The sequence below is a fragment of the Passer domesticus genome, chromosome 8 (genome assembly GCF_036417665.1).
Source record: "Passer domesticus isolate bPasDom1 chromosome 8, bPasDom1.hap1, whole genome shotgun sequence".
NCBI lineage: Eukaryota > Metazoa > Chordata > Aves > Passeriformes > Passeridae > Passer > Passer domesticus.
Genome location: NC_087481.1, coordinates 35122783 through 35135142, shown reverse-complemented (window position 1 = coordinate 35135142; position 12360 = coordinate 35122783). Strand labels below are relative to the sequence as shown.

At 40.2% G+C, this 12360-nt stretch overlaps 1 long non-coding RNA gene across 6 annotated transcripts in view; it reads left to right on the top strand.

Moving 5' to 3' along the window:
- The window catches only part of LOC135306432 (uncharacterized), a 327734-nt gene that overhangs the window by 300467 nt on the left and 14907 nt on the right, over positions 1–12360 (top strand). For all 6 annotated transcript variants that reach the window (XR_010367252.1, XR_010367249.1, XR_010367250.1 and 3 more), the window contains one exon: positions 6090–6220. This is a non-coding gene — a long non-coding RNA (uncharacterized LOC135306432). The remainder of the gene's footprint in view (positions 1–6089; positions 6221–12360) is intronic.

Sequence of the window (12360 nt, the reverse complement as noted above, 5' to 3'; positions counted from 1 at the left end):
GGCTGTCAGTCAAGCATTTCCTCATGATTGACATGTGCACATGGAGACCCATACTCGGAGACCCTTCATGAGCTTTGGTTCTTTCACTGTAGCTAAAAACCTGCTCCCCAAGGTTTCTCTTTGTTTTTCTGTGTGTTAGGTAGTGCCTATTTGGACACCGGTAACAAGAGGAAAACAAGCCGGTCTTTGCACAGCTGCTCATAACTCACTAAGGCTTGCAGCAGGAATGGATCTGTGGCTCCTGGGAGACACCACTGGCCAGAGACACTGCCACAGGCCACGTGGAGGGAGGCAGAAGTTCCCTTCTCTGTGCCCAGCCATGCCTGCTCTACGGGTGCCCAAAGGAGCTCAGAGGCACCAGGACACGAGTCTGGCCCTTCTGAATGCAAGCTTAGGACTGACAAAATTTTCAATCTCACTCCATCCTGGGTCTGGAGGCTTTGCTTTTTACTTTGCTCTCTCATTTGAGTCTGTAGATTCAGTACAACTGAGAACTTCTGAATTATCTCTCTCCTAACCATGAATATTGTGTAACTGTGCCTGCACTTCTGCGACATTTCTATAGCTTGTTACAGTTACATATATGTATTTAATAACTCTTTCTTTGATAGATTCCCAGGCTGACAAATTATTTGCCTTTTTTACAGTTGTGTTTAAGTGATATATGCAGCACTTACTTGAATAAGTGTCTTCTGCAGTTTTGAAGGAAGGACCAGAAATAAGTGAACACTACAGTTTCCTTATCCTTCAAAGGACCACTGTAAAATTGTATGAAACTCCTTTACGGCTCACACTTCGAAGTTTACAAGGAGGTGGTTTCTTTTTTGTGTTGAGAACTTTAGGAAAATATCCTGACCAAATGTTAGGTAACAGAGACACTCTGGGTTAGTCTCTCAGTCAGTTGTGAAAATCCTTCTTCCTTTCCGTTCCACATGACAGAAGCTTCTACTGCACTCACAATTTTAGATTGTTAAGTTATAGTCATGTTAAAAAAAAAAAAAAAGAAGGCAGCATTGGAGTTCCAGGTAGAAAATAAAATAGTTGCATCTAATAGAGTGAGTAAGACTTTGCAATTTTTTTAAGTTGGTTATAATCCAAGATTCACAGCTCATACATTTTTTAATTATTTCTCTGCGTGATGTTTGTGGTTTTTGCTGCATTGATGTTTTGATAAAAGGGATTTATGAAATTGGTTGTATTTCTTCATCCCAAAACCAGATGTACTCTTCTTTTTAAAATTGTGACAAACATAATGTTAATCTATAAAGGTCCATTAGTCCTGCCAATTCCTATATTAAATTTTAAAGAGTAAAAATTTTAAGGACATTTCATCCATGTTTCATATCTGTACTGAAACCAAAAGTCAGATGTGCTTAATATGCTTACAGATCTCATAGTAATTGGCTCTTTTCTCAGACTTGGAGGGTTTAGAGCATATGTTTTTCAGCTTGAGACAGATTTTTTTTAATCTGGTGCTAAGGTGAAGTATCATGCAATAGCATTAATGTTATGATTTACTGGAGCCCATTAAATCCAATTCATCATCTTATATATTTCCATTGCAAATTGGGTGTCTAGCTTCCTTTATAGCTCAGTTTTCAGGCATCTTGAAGTGCTGAGAAAGCTAAACTCTTCACATGTTATAAATACAGGAACTTAGCAAGCTTTAAATACATTTTTAAATTTCTTTTATTTATTATTTGCCTTGATTGAGGAATGGACTTTAAAAATAAGACTGGAGAATGCCTGCCCTGAAGCCTGTTAATAAACTCTTTATGTCCATTCTTTACCTGGCATGAAGAAATTTTCACTGGCTATTTGGTAGTCTATCATTTTCGTTGAACTCCTTCAGGTTTGTCAGTGAGAAAATCCCAGCACAGTAAATTAAATAATCTCCCTAAAACTACAAAGCTGGTGAGAAGTGTTTTATCCAGTTTCACTTGCCATGTTTAAATTTGAATTCAAACAAGACTCAAGATGTGAAATCAATGTGTTATATTAGGGTTGTTTTAAATACACTTTTTGGTGCATTTATTTATAATAAAAGTATTTATATGCATTGCAAGCCCCTTAACACAAAGTCTGCAAAGAGGATGGTTTAAGTCTCATCAGCACTTGTCCTTATCTCAAAATACGTAGTGAGAGGCAGCTCAGTATCCCAGAAATTCATAAATGTACATTCATAAATGAAAGAACGATACCTCTTGGCAGTCTGGGCATTACCATTTGTGGTTTAGAACAAGTCAAAGAACCTCGTCACTGGGGCAAATTCTGCAGTTGAACTTTTCCATATGTTAATAGCAGGAGTGATGGGAAGACTTATATTGTTATGTGTGAAAAGTAAAATGAAAACAAATGGAAAATAACACTGAATTTATGCTCTTTCTTCCACAGGATGATAATAGTTCTTTCCGTGGTTCTAAGGTTAAAATATTTTTTATTGAAGGGTTCTTTTCTCTTGTGAATCACAAAGAGATGGTATGAGGGCTGTTAAGGAAAAACTGCAGGTCTGTTAAATTTACATTCATACCAATGTTAGCATTAAGACTTTGGGACTCGTTTCTCATTTGCTACGAAGCAAATGTATTCCATATTTTACAAACACTTCAAGGCTGTTTTTTCTGCCAGAACTGTGAAAAGTGCCCAGAGGGTAAACAAGAATCAACAATTAGCCTGTAGCCAAAGCCTCCAGCCTCCAGTCTGGATTAGGATTGTTGAGAAAATGTCTGTAACAAGTCCTCAAGATCACAGTCTTTCCAATGTATTATTCAAAACTTGAATTACTATCAAATCAGCAGGGAGAGAATGGCTGTTTGAGGGTCAGACATGAAAGTGCCAGAGCTTGCACCTCCTTTTCCATATTTGTAGGTAACTTTCTAACTTTTTGAAAGAGTTCTAGCAGACTTTCTCATAATCTGTGTTATTATTCCACTGCACTTTGGCTGGTAGCTTGTGCAAGTGACCAATAAACCACTCAAGTCAGCACAGGTGGTTTCTGACAGCAGGATCTGACATTACATGTAAGTGCTGTCACTAAAGGTAATGTGCTTTGCTAATAAAAACATGGGGAATTCTAAGGTTAATTATTGAGTCTAGGCCCACCAGAAATATATTTTCCATACAAAATGTATCCTCCATTGTTCTTGGATAGTACTTTTACCACTTAACCTCTCCTAGAGCAGTAGAATTCTCCAGTCCTGTTTTTCCATGTGTCACTTGCCTGCATCCATCTATGATTCTGTGAAGCCAGGATGAGAATAAATAGCTAACAGCATATGCTATGCTTCCTTCCTTGGAAGAATTATAAAGAAAACAGGCAGAGACTGCCTCGCCCAACAACTTGCCCTTGGTTCTGTACCCAACCCAAACAGCCTTTTCCTGGGATTATCTGGTACTTCAGGAACCACAGAGATTCAAAATCTCTTGTCCCAGAGAAGAGTTGGGTTGGAGAAGAGTTCTCTACTATCTCCACATATGACCACTGAAGTCAGAGCAAGGATTAAAACATTTAGAAATCCTTCATAATACAAAGAAAAAAAATATTTGAGGGGATTATTTATTTATTTATTTATTTGTTGGGTTTTGCTTCTTTGTTTTGTGTAGAATTTTTGGGGGCAGGGTTTAGATTTTTATTGAGAAAGTAAAAGAATTAAAACACAAAATTGAGTTAAAACATGCAGGTCTTATTTCAGCAAGTGCCTTAAGAAAATAAAATTATACCCCAGCACAAAAAGCACATGTGTATTTTGTGGTCAAATTTCCTGAATAATAAAAGCAATAGACCTTGACCAAATAATTGCAGTGACATGATGTGTGAATTCTCTAGCTCCTGAAAAGTCCTCAATATTTTGGAAGAAAGTAGCAGAAAATAGAGGACAACACTGAGCCCTTCATATTTCTAAACAAACTCAGTTCCCTCGTACTCATTTCACATTTCCCACATGAGAGACAGAAGCCCTATGTAGTAAGCATCAAACCAGAATTTAGGGATTGAGGTAGCAAACAGGTAAAAGGGACTACATTCCTGTCATTTTCTGTTGCTATGATCCTTCTCCTCAAGACTGCATGAGATGTGATGCAGAATATACCAGATAGGGCCCTTGTGAGAATAAAGGAATTGAATATTGCAAAGTGGTGCAATGGGAGCCATATATAAATGCTAAGATAAATACAGATTTGATAAATTACTAGCAAAGGCACTGGAGGGAACAATACAAGACGATGCAGTCAGGCTTTTTCATCTCACTCTCACGACCCTTAGAGAAGACATGGCTTTCCAGAACTCTGCACCTGAGGCAAGATGTTTTAGTCATTTTATACATAATTACCCCTTGAGACCTCTCAGCTTCTAGGATAATAAAACATAGCTCTAGGTCTTCAAGTGTGGTGATATACGGATGTCCATTTTCAGGATAGGAAAAGAAGCAGTAGGTCCACAATTCTTAGCTCTGATTGCTACAGCCAGTGTGAGTAAATGCTTTGAGAAAGCATGGTTTCTGTAAAAAATCCAGCTTAGCTGCACCTCACGCTCAGCCCTGCGAGGGTTCGCTCCTAAGGCTTCCCACGCGATGGAAGGGCAGACAGGCTGGGATTTGCACTGAAGACAGCTCCTATGGAGCTGAGGATTTCTCCCAGCTATCTGTGCTGAGCAGATATGTATACTAGCTTTATGTATACTAGCTCCTAAAAGCTAATTTAAAATCAAAGATTTCAGGCACCTAATCATCTAGGAGAATAGTTATCCTTGCTCCTGACATCCCTGTTTCTCAGAGCTGTTAAGCGAAGTGATAATTTGCTAAAGAAGAAGTATACTAGATAGACTACATTTTTACAGGAATATTTGTATTAAGGAATATCTCTATAAAAGCTGTTTTGTCTTGCATCATTTTGCCTGACAGAAATATTACTTACACTAAAATCCTTAATGTGAGATGCCCTATAAAAAGTTGTTTAATTTAATAACATTCATTGTATTAGTTCCCCCTAAAGTAATCACTTTGTTGAGAACACACTCTGTGTTCCTTTATTTGATCTGGGAATAAAATTATCCTGTCTTTACTTTAGTATCTCCTTCCTATTCTTTCTAGAATAAATAAACATGAAACTGTCACTGCAGAACAGGCACTGCCTCTCCCAGTTATAAACCTTTTGATTTCTGTGATGAGAGAGTTTTTCTGCACAATATGTTTAGAATATGCTTGAAGCACTACATTTTCTTGCTTTCCTGTTTCCCATGTAGATACATGAGTAACTACAGAGAGTCCCTGCTGTCCCAGTAGATTATATGTCCTATCAAGTTTCCTTTCTTTCTCATAGAACTGATCAAGCTATTTATCATACAAAAAAAATATATATAGATATAGAGATATATATATCAGGTACTAATTTTAGTATAACTTTTATTATAGCAACCAAAGCCACCAGTTGGGAGATTTGAACCCTTTTATATCAGTGAAATATGTGACATCCCTCTGTTTCATAAAGTCTTGGTTAAAGGGCTCGATTTGTGCTCTGCTCACCTACGTGGCCAGCACAGCTGCTAAACCTGTCTTGTGTCCCCTGTACCGTGGTATAAACTGTCAAAGTCACCAAGGGCTGCAGCACCCCCTGGGTGAATACTGGAGATCCTGGCCTAGACTCTGGGGGCTTCTTAGCTATGCCAGCCAAAAGACCTGAAGTCAAAAAGAAAAAATAAACCCCACAATTAAAGCCAAAACCTTATGGAATAACTGGGTCTTTCCCAGCCAGGTGGGAGCATGGTGATAGCACTTTGAATCTCAGGTCAATGTTATATACACTCACCTCTATGTCTCTTTAACTTTCAAAAAAGCTGTAAACATGGATTTTGTAGACTGTTTGTGTATTATATATATGTGCTAAACATCATCAAAATTCTTGTTAAAGAAAAAGTAGAAATTCCTGGTTTTATTTACTAAAAAAGAATGTATGAAATTGTGAGATGTAAATGTATGTTTTTCATTCTTAAGAAACACTGAATTGCATGGTTTCTGAAAGTCCAAATTGGCAATCTGTTTGAGACATCATCAGCTTTCAGGGGATGTATTTAATCAAAATGTTATTATTTGCAGGTTTCCTTCTATGTTAGAAGACACAAAGCTCCTTGTTGCAATGTTTTCTGTTGGTGACTGGATGCCTCCAGGGGCTAATGAGGAGATGTAAAACTACAGTGAACCCAGTGACCATTTCAAATCTAGGCCTAGTAAGTATTGTTCATTTGATGTTTAATCTTGTATCTGATCAAAGTAGATATTGTTCATTTAGTCTTTAGTCTGGTATCTGTCTGATAAAAGCATGTGAGGAATGAGTTGACAGCATCACTGCAATTTGCCAGGCAGTTGTAAGAAATCATGTCCCAAAATGATGTATTTGTTTGGTAGCACCTGTGAAGAAGGTAGCAACACACCAGGAACAGAAATCCTGTCAGCACAGCATTAGTCAAAGGACTGAAACACTCAAAGGAAAAGAATAAATACCCTGGGCTTATTCCTGGTTTTCTTCCTAAAGAACAGCACTTCTTTGTTCAAATAACATCTGAGAGTTTAGTTAAGCTGTAGAAAGGAGGTGGCTTTATGAAGCAAAGAGAAATGCACATCTAGACATCTTCAGAGCAGATGGAAATTCGTGTATCACCCATGTACAAAGCACATGAGCTAATTTCAAGCCCTGGGAAAAGCAAAATACCAAAATACCAGAGCTTCCAACACCTCTGTGCCTCATCCCCAGCCATTGAGGAATATGGTGCAACTGCAAGGTTAAAAATAAGTGGGCCCTAAGATCACATTTTGCACTTGTCATAAAGACAACATTTCATTTTATTTATCTCTAGCTGATTTTCTTAATTTTTTGAGAGGATCACCATCAGGAAACAGTCAGGCCCTCTTCTCACCCCTTGCAAGGCTCATGTTTATCTCAGTTTGAATTCTTCTCTGCCATAATTCAGAGGCCTGATGTCCTTTCCTTTCTTAAAACTGGAAAAGAAGGGATCACAACTCAGTGTTTCTTTGAGAAGTTTCCTGTACTCTGCACTGCCAGGAGGAGCAGACCTGTGCTCTGAGCCTGAGCCCACGCTCTGTCACCAGAGCCAGCCAAAGCAGCCCCCACTGCCCCCCAGGGCAGCTTTGCCCAGCTGCACCCTTCCCAGGGAGTGAAAATGCAGCTCAGCATTGACAGCTGTCCCAGGCTTGTTCGGCCCAAAGCATCCACATTTAGTGTGGCAAGGACTTTAATTTTCTTCTTTTTTTTTCCCTAATTCTCTTTAAGTTAGACAAACTGTAAGGGGATGAATATAAACAAGGAGCAAGTAGTCTGTGTAGTGTAAGAGCAAACATTATAGATTATGAGCTGAGGGACAGGGCTCAAAAGGCAGCAATTCAGAAGCCAGTCAGAATCATCAAGTAAATTTTTCTTTACTTACTTTAGGGTTTTTAGTGGCCTCTGGAAGGACATCAACAAGATTTAGACTGAAGCATATCACTGTTGTAATGAACACTGACAAAAAAATTGAGAAACTGGAACTGGAAATGCATTTGCAATACTTCTCTGGGAATTACCACTATAATTACACCAGTTTAGAAAGCAATACCTTTGTAAGTGCTTTTACCCCATCATGTATCACACGAGGGATTATAGCATTTTAATGACCTTGGTGGCTAAATTGTACAATATCTATAATAGTATGAAATCTAGGAGAATTTTTGGCCCCATTGAGGCCATAGAAATTCTCCTACTGGCTTTGTTGGAGCCAGCAAAATCCATCCTAATTTTTCAGATGGCCAGCTCCAGCCACAAAAGGGGCTTGTATTTTCCCCACACTCTTGAAATAAGAGTGAACTGATACTTTTCAAATAGTTATGCTACAAATGCCCTGAATTATATTTCATGAAAGATGTTATGACATGGAACACACTGTTTCTTCATGAAACACACACCTTTTAATAGCAGGTATTGAGAGGGTGATACATACATCGCTATTTCTCCTGTCACCAAATGAAATGAAATTCATAGATCTGCTCTTAGCTAAAGGGATACACATTTTATGGCTAAATAAGGCCTTGAAAATGAAAATATTCTGCCCTTCTCAGGAGGCTATAGATCCAAATTAAATGAGCAAGTTACATTAAGGCACCTGTAAACCTTGAAAAGGTTGTATTGGCTTGTTCATTGTTACTATAGATAATAAACTCACCCATCAAACATCTAGAGAGCAAGCCAAGGAAAGCAAATGTCACCCTGCCTTAGCTTCCCTTATATGTTTTCTGTTTTCTGAAATTGAACATATCTTCTGTAGATAGGACTATAAGAGATTGATAGATGCCTTAAGATCAGTTTGCACATGAAAAGGTAATAATTGATCCCTGGCCACTTCATGAACCAGCATTTAGTGTGTTGTGCAATTTCAGAAATAAATCAGAATAACTACCTGAAGAATAAAAGGAGGTAAAAAAGCTCACTTTCCTTCAGCTTTAGAAAATATATGTTGTGTTAGGGAAGGTGTTAACTGACAACATGTTTTAACTGACATGGCAATAAATATGACCAAGCACCAGCATTTTCTCCAGTGTGCAAACTGCCTTTGCAAGAGCCTGGAGAGATTCCCGCTGGTCTCTGCAGGATTTGGCTTGAGCTCCTCTGCAGGAATTAGTTCATGCCAGTGGAAGTAAATAGGCCCTTGGGGATGCTGCTGCTGCCATTGAGGTATTTATTTTTATAATAACTTGTTGGCTGGTACAGAGATAGAAAGTCACAACCACAGCTCTTGCATGCACAACTCCACACCATTCATCCTTATCAGTTAGAGCCCTTTCTGAAGATAGAAATACTAAGAGCCATAAACTTGGGGGCCTAGCTACCAACACTTCCTGCACCCCGATGGCTACTGGCCACTCCTCTGGGAGCAGCTGCTTTCCAGTGCTCTGCAGTGCCTGCTGGTGCCTCCCAGCCACCAGCAGCCAAAACCGACCCCTTGGACCACGGAGTAATGTGCAACGAGGGCAACAGATCACAGGGTTTTTCTGACTCATACAGAGCCAGTAAAATACATTTCTTAGGAAGGAGCCTCCCTTACTATTTACTGTTTCCAGTGTCTGCTCGCACTGTGCTTTATTCAACAATATTTTCTCTAGCTTGGCCCCTTCCTGGCTAACAAAGCCCAGCTCTGTCTGAGAAGCTCTTCTAATTTCCAAAATTGTCCCAAACAAATTACTCTGTTCTTACTTTCAAATCAGGTAGGAAACACTACCAGATTTCACTGGCATGCTCTTCCCTTGCCAGATATGAATTCATAACTCAGAGAAAACTGAAACGATAATAAGACTGAAAGGGCCGGTGATAATGACACAGCACTTTCACATCACATGCGCTCTTTTATCAGCACTTACAGACTTTTGAACACAGAGTGGAGCCCTGTAGATTTGGCTGGTTTTCACATTTTAAGAGTTGTTTTCTCACTTATTTCCTGGTTTTTTTACCAGCAGGCCCAACCGCATCCAAAACCTAGATAATAGTTGAGTCAGTGTCTCTGCCAGCTTTGTTTAAACTCCCTTTTCTACACTTTAAACAAGGTTGGAGCTCCACTTATTCTCTTTCTGATACATAACTTAAGAAAACTTGACTTGAGGCCAACAATATCTAAGAAAGGAGACAGAAAGCTTGGGCAGAATAGGAAATAGGTAATTTTGCTGCTGTTGCAAGTGCTGGAATATAGACGGAGCATTTTCTAATAACTTTCTCCAGTTGCCAGTTACTTGTTCAAAATGAAACACATATACTACAGGGGGAAGAAGGCTGATGTGTTTTTAGGTTAAAAGAAATGTTTTCCAACATCTGTTTGCCACATGGTAGTCTTAACCAAAAATCTTCCCTCCTCCCAGCTATTGCTTGCCTTGCTACACACCCATTGGTTGCCTTCTCCACTCCAGCAGTGGCTCTGAACCTACTGATGATTCCAGAATCTGTTGGCTTCACTTTGTTCTCACCCAGACCAAACTCCCACTGGAGTTCACCTGGCAGAGCAATCAAAAAAGGGACTGAGAGCCTCAAAACACAGTTCAGAGCACCAGAGTCCTCTGAGTTCCAGCAGGAACCAAACACCTCTTCAGTAGGTGGCCTCCATAGAAAATCATGAGCCCCCTGAACACTCACTCGGCCACACAGCAAAGCCTACATTAACATTGGACAGCCGTAACACCTCCATGGTTTGTGAACAGAAAACATCAAAGGGCCCTGAATCCCAGAGTCCTAGCTCCCTCTCCTGGCAGAGCACCGCACTGGGAACAGGAACGGGGTGCTCCCCCGCACAGCAAACCTGAACCCCAGCTGCAGCTCTGCCCAGGAACTGTGCCCTTCGTGACCAGAGGCTCCTCTCTGCAAGGAGCCCAGTGGCAATCATGCAGCTCTAGCTCTACCAGCAGATTAATACAGGATTAGCAAAGGCAAAATCTATTCTAGTGAAGAACATCTGTGACATAGCTTTAGCTGCATAAAAAAATATGTACTTGAGCACAGATAAAACTTCATTGCTGTGCATTATCTGCAGTCCTTAAGGTTGGGGGTAGTGCAATTTATTCTCTAATACTCTGATACCAGACTGACTCATGCAACTGTGCCATGTTCCTCCCCAGCACCACAGCCTTCTTCTGTTTGCTGTTTCCTGTACACACTGAGCCCACAGAGTGCCTCCCCAGACTGTAATTTTCTCCTTGAGAAGCACACATCTACAGGCTAGATGAGAACCTGTCACTGTGGCATGTCGTGTACAACACCAGGGATCTCTGTAGCAGTCTCCAGTCCTTCAGGAGCGTGTGGCATTTCCGTATGGGAAAGGACAGCTATTGCCTGTCAATCCAGAGTCGCTTCAGTGACATCCCTGCTTAGTGAAACACATCCTGGCACCACATCCTGGGTCAGCATGGCAGTGACAGCAGCAGAGGTGGCAGTGTGACACCTGCCTTCATGGCCCAAGGCTGAAGCAAGGTCCTTCTCAGCCAGCAGCACGTGCCTCCACAGCTTCAGGGAACAAGCTGGCTCCTAATATGCAAAAGATAGCAGAACTCACCCCAAGCACACAGGCCACTGAGAGTGACCCAGGCTGCAAGCCATGTGCAGGTACACAAAGTTTGGTCATCCTCAGCCATTGACCATTAACACCCTGTGTTGTGCACGCCATTAATTTATTTCTGCAGTGTTTTGATTCACTTATTCAGCCACCATTGGTGGCTGAAGTCCACTGAGTGCCTCCCTAGCAAGTGGGTGGGCTGGGATGCTGGGAACAGGGCTTGTTACCAGACCTTCTCCACTCCTGCTATTTCTATGGAGAAAGTGGGAGCAAGGCTTCCTGCACAAGTAGAACAACAGGTCTCTCTTAGGGCTCTTTCAGTCTTTGGCAATGAGGTTACAGCTCTTGTTTATGAGGAGCTGGAGGCAGCTCACAGATGTGCAAGCTGGTTTCTGCTGTGCTATGTTTTTGTCTAGGTTTCACACTGTTGCAGTTTTCCTATGACAGTGGGTCCTTCACAGGTCAGTGTCTTACTTCAGGAGGCCCCTTCAATCTCCAGCACCAACTACAGTTCCTGCTTAAATGGTGAAGTCTTATGTTCTCAGAGGTCTGTAAAGCAAAGCTAAAGCTGCACAGAAGGCATTCAGTTAAGCCAAAGCTGTGGCTCATAAATTATTTCACTGTAAGTTAACCATCTCAATTGTAGGAGATTTTCTGTATATTAATCAGAATTAAATTATTGTTTCTTCCTCGGGGAGAAAAAATGAGGTAATGAAGAAGAAAGAAGAAGAAAAAGGGAAAAGGTTATTTCTGGATATTGCAAAGGTGTCTAAACTTCACTAGGATGCTCATCCTATTTCATGTTAGGTATCATAGGCAACTTATCTCTTTATTACTATAATGCCAAATTTTCTTCAAGACATAAAGGTCCCTCCCCTGCAGATGCTCACACATTCCCTTAGTCAGCCCTCAATCCTGCATCCATCATCAGGTTCTGGTTCCATGCTTTTCTGAAAAGTGTTAACTTACTATAAGAAAACTTAAGATTCTTTGTGACCTGAAAAGCAGTTGTTTCATTTTTGTGCTTTTCCCCTCTTCAGAATTTTGTCCCTAGCAGGTATTATGTTCCTGTGATAAAACCAAAGCTCACTACTAATATACTATATTCTGGAATATGTCTCACAACCAATCATTAAATGATGGTGATTACTCCCAACTTATACAGCATTGCTAATGTTAATGGATTGTATCAAGATTTGTTTGTTTGGTTTGGTATTTGGACTGACGATATATTTTGAGATATCTGAATATACTCAATAATTTTCTCACAACATTTTCTTCTAATG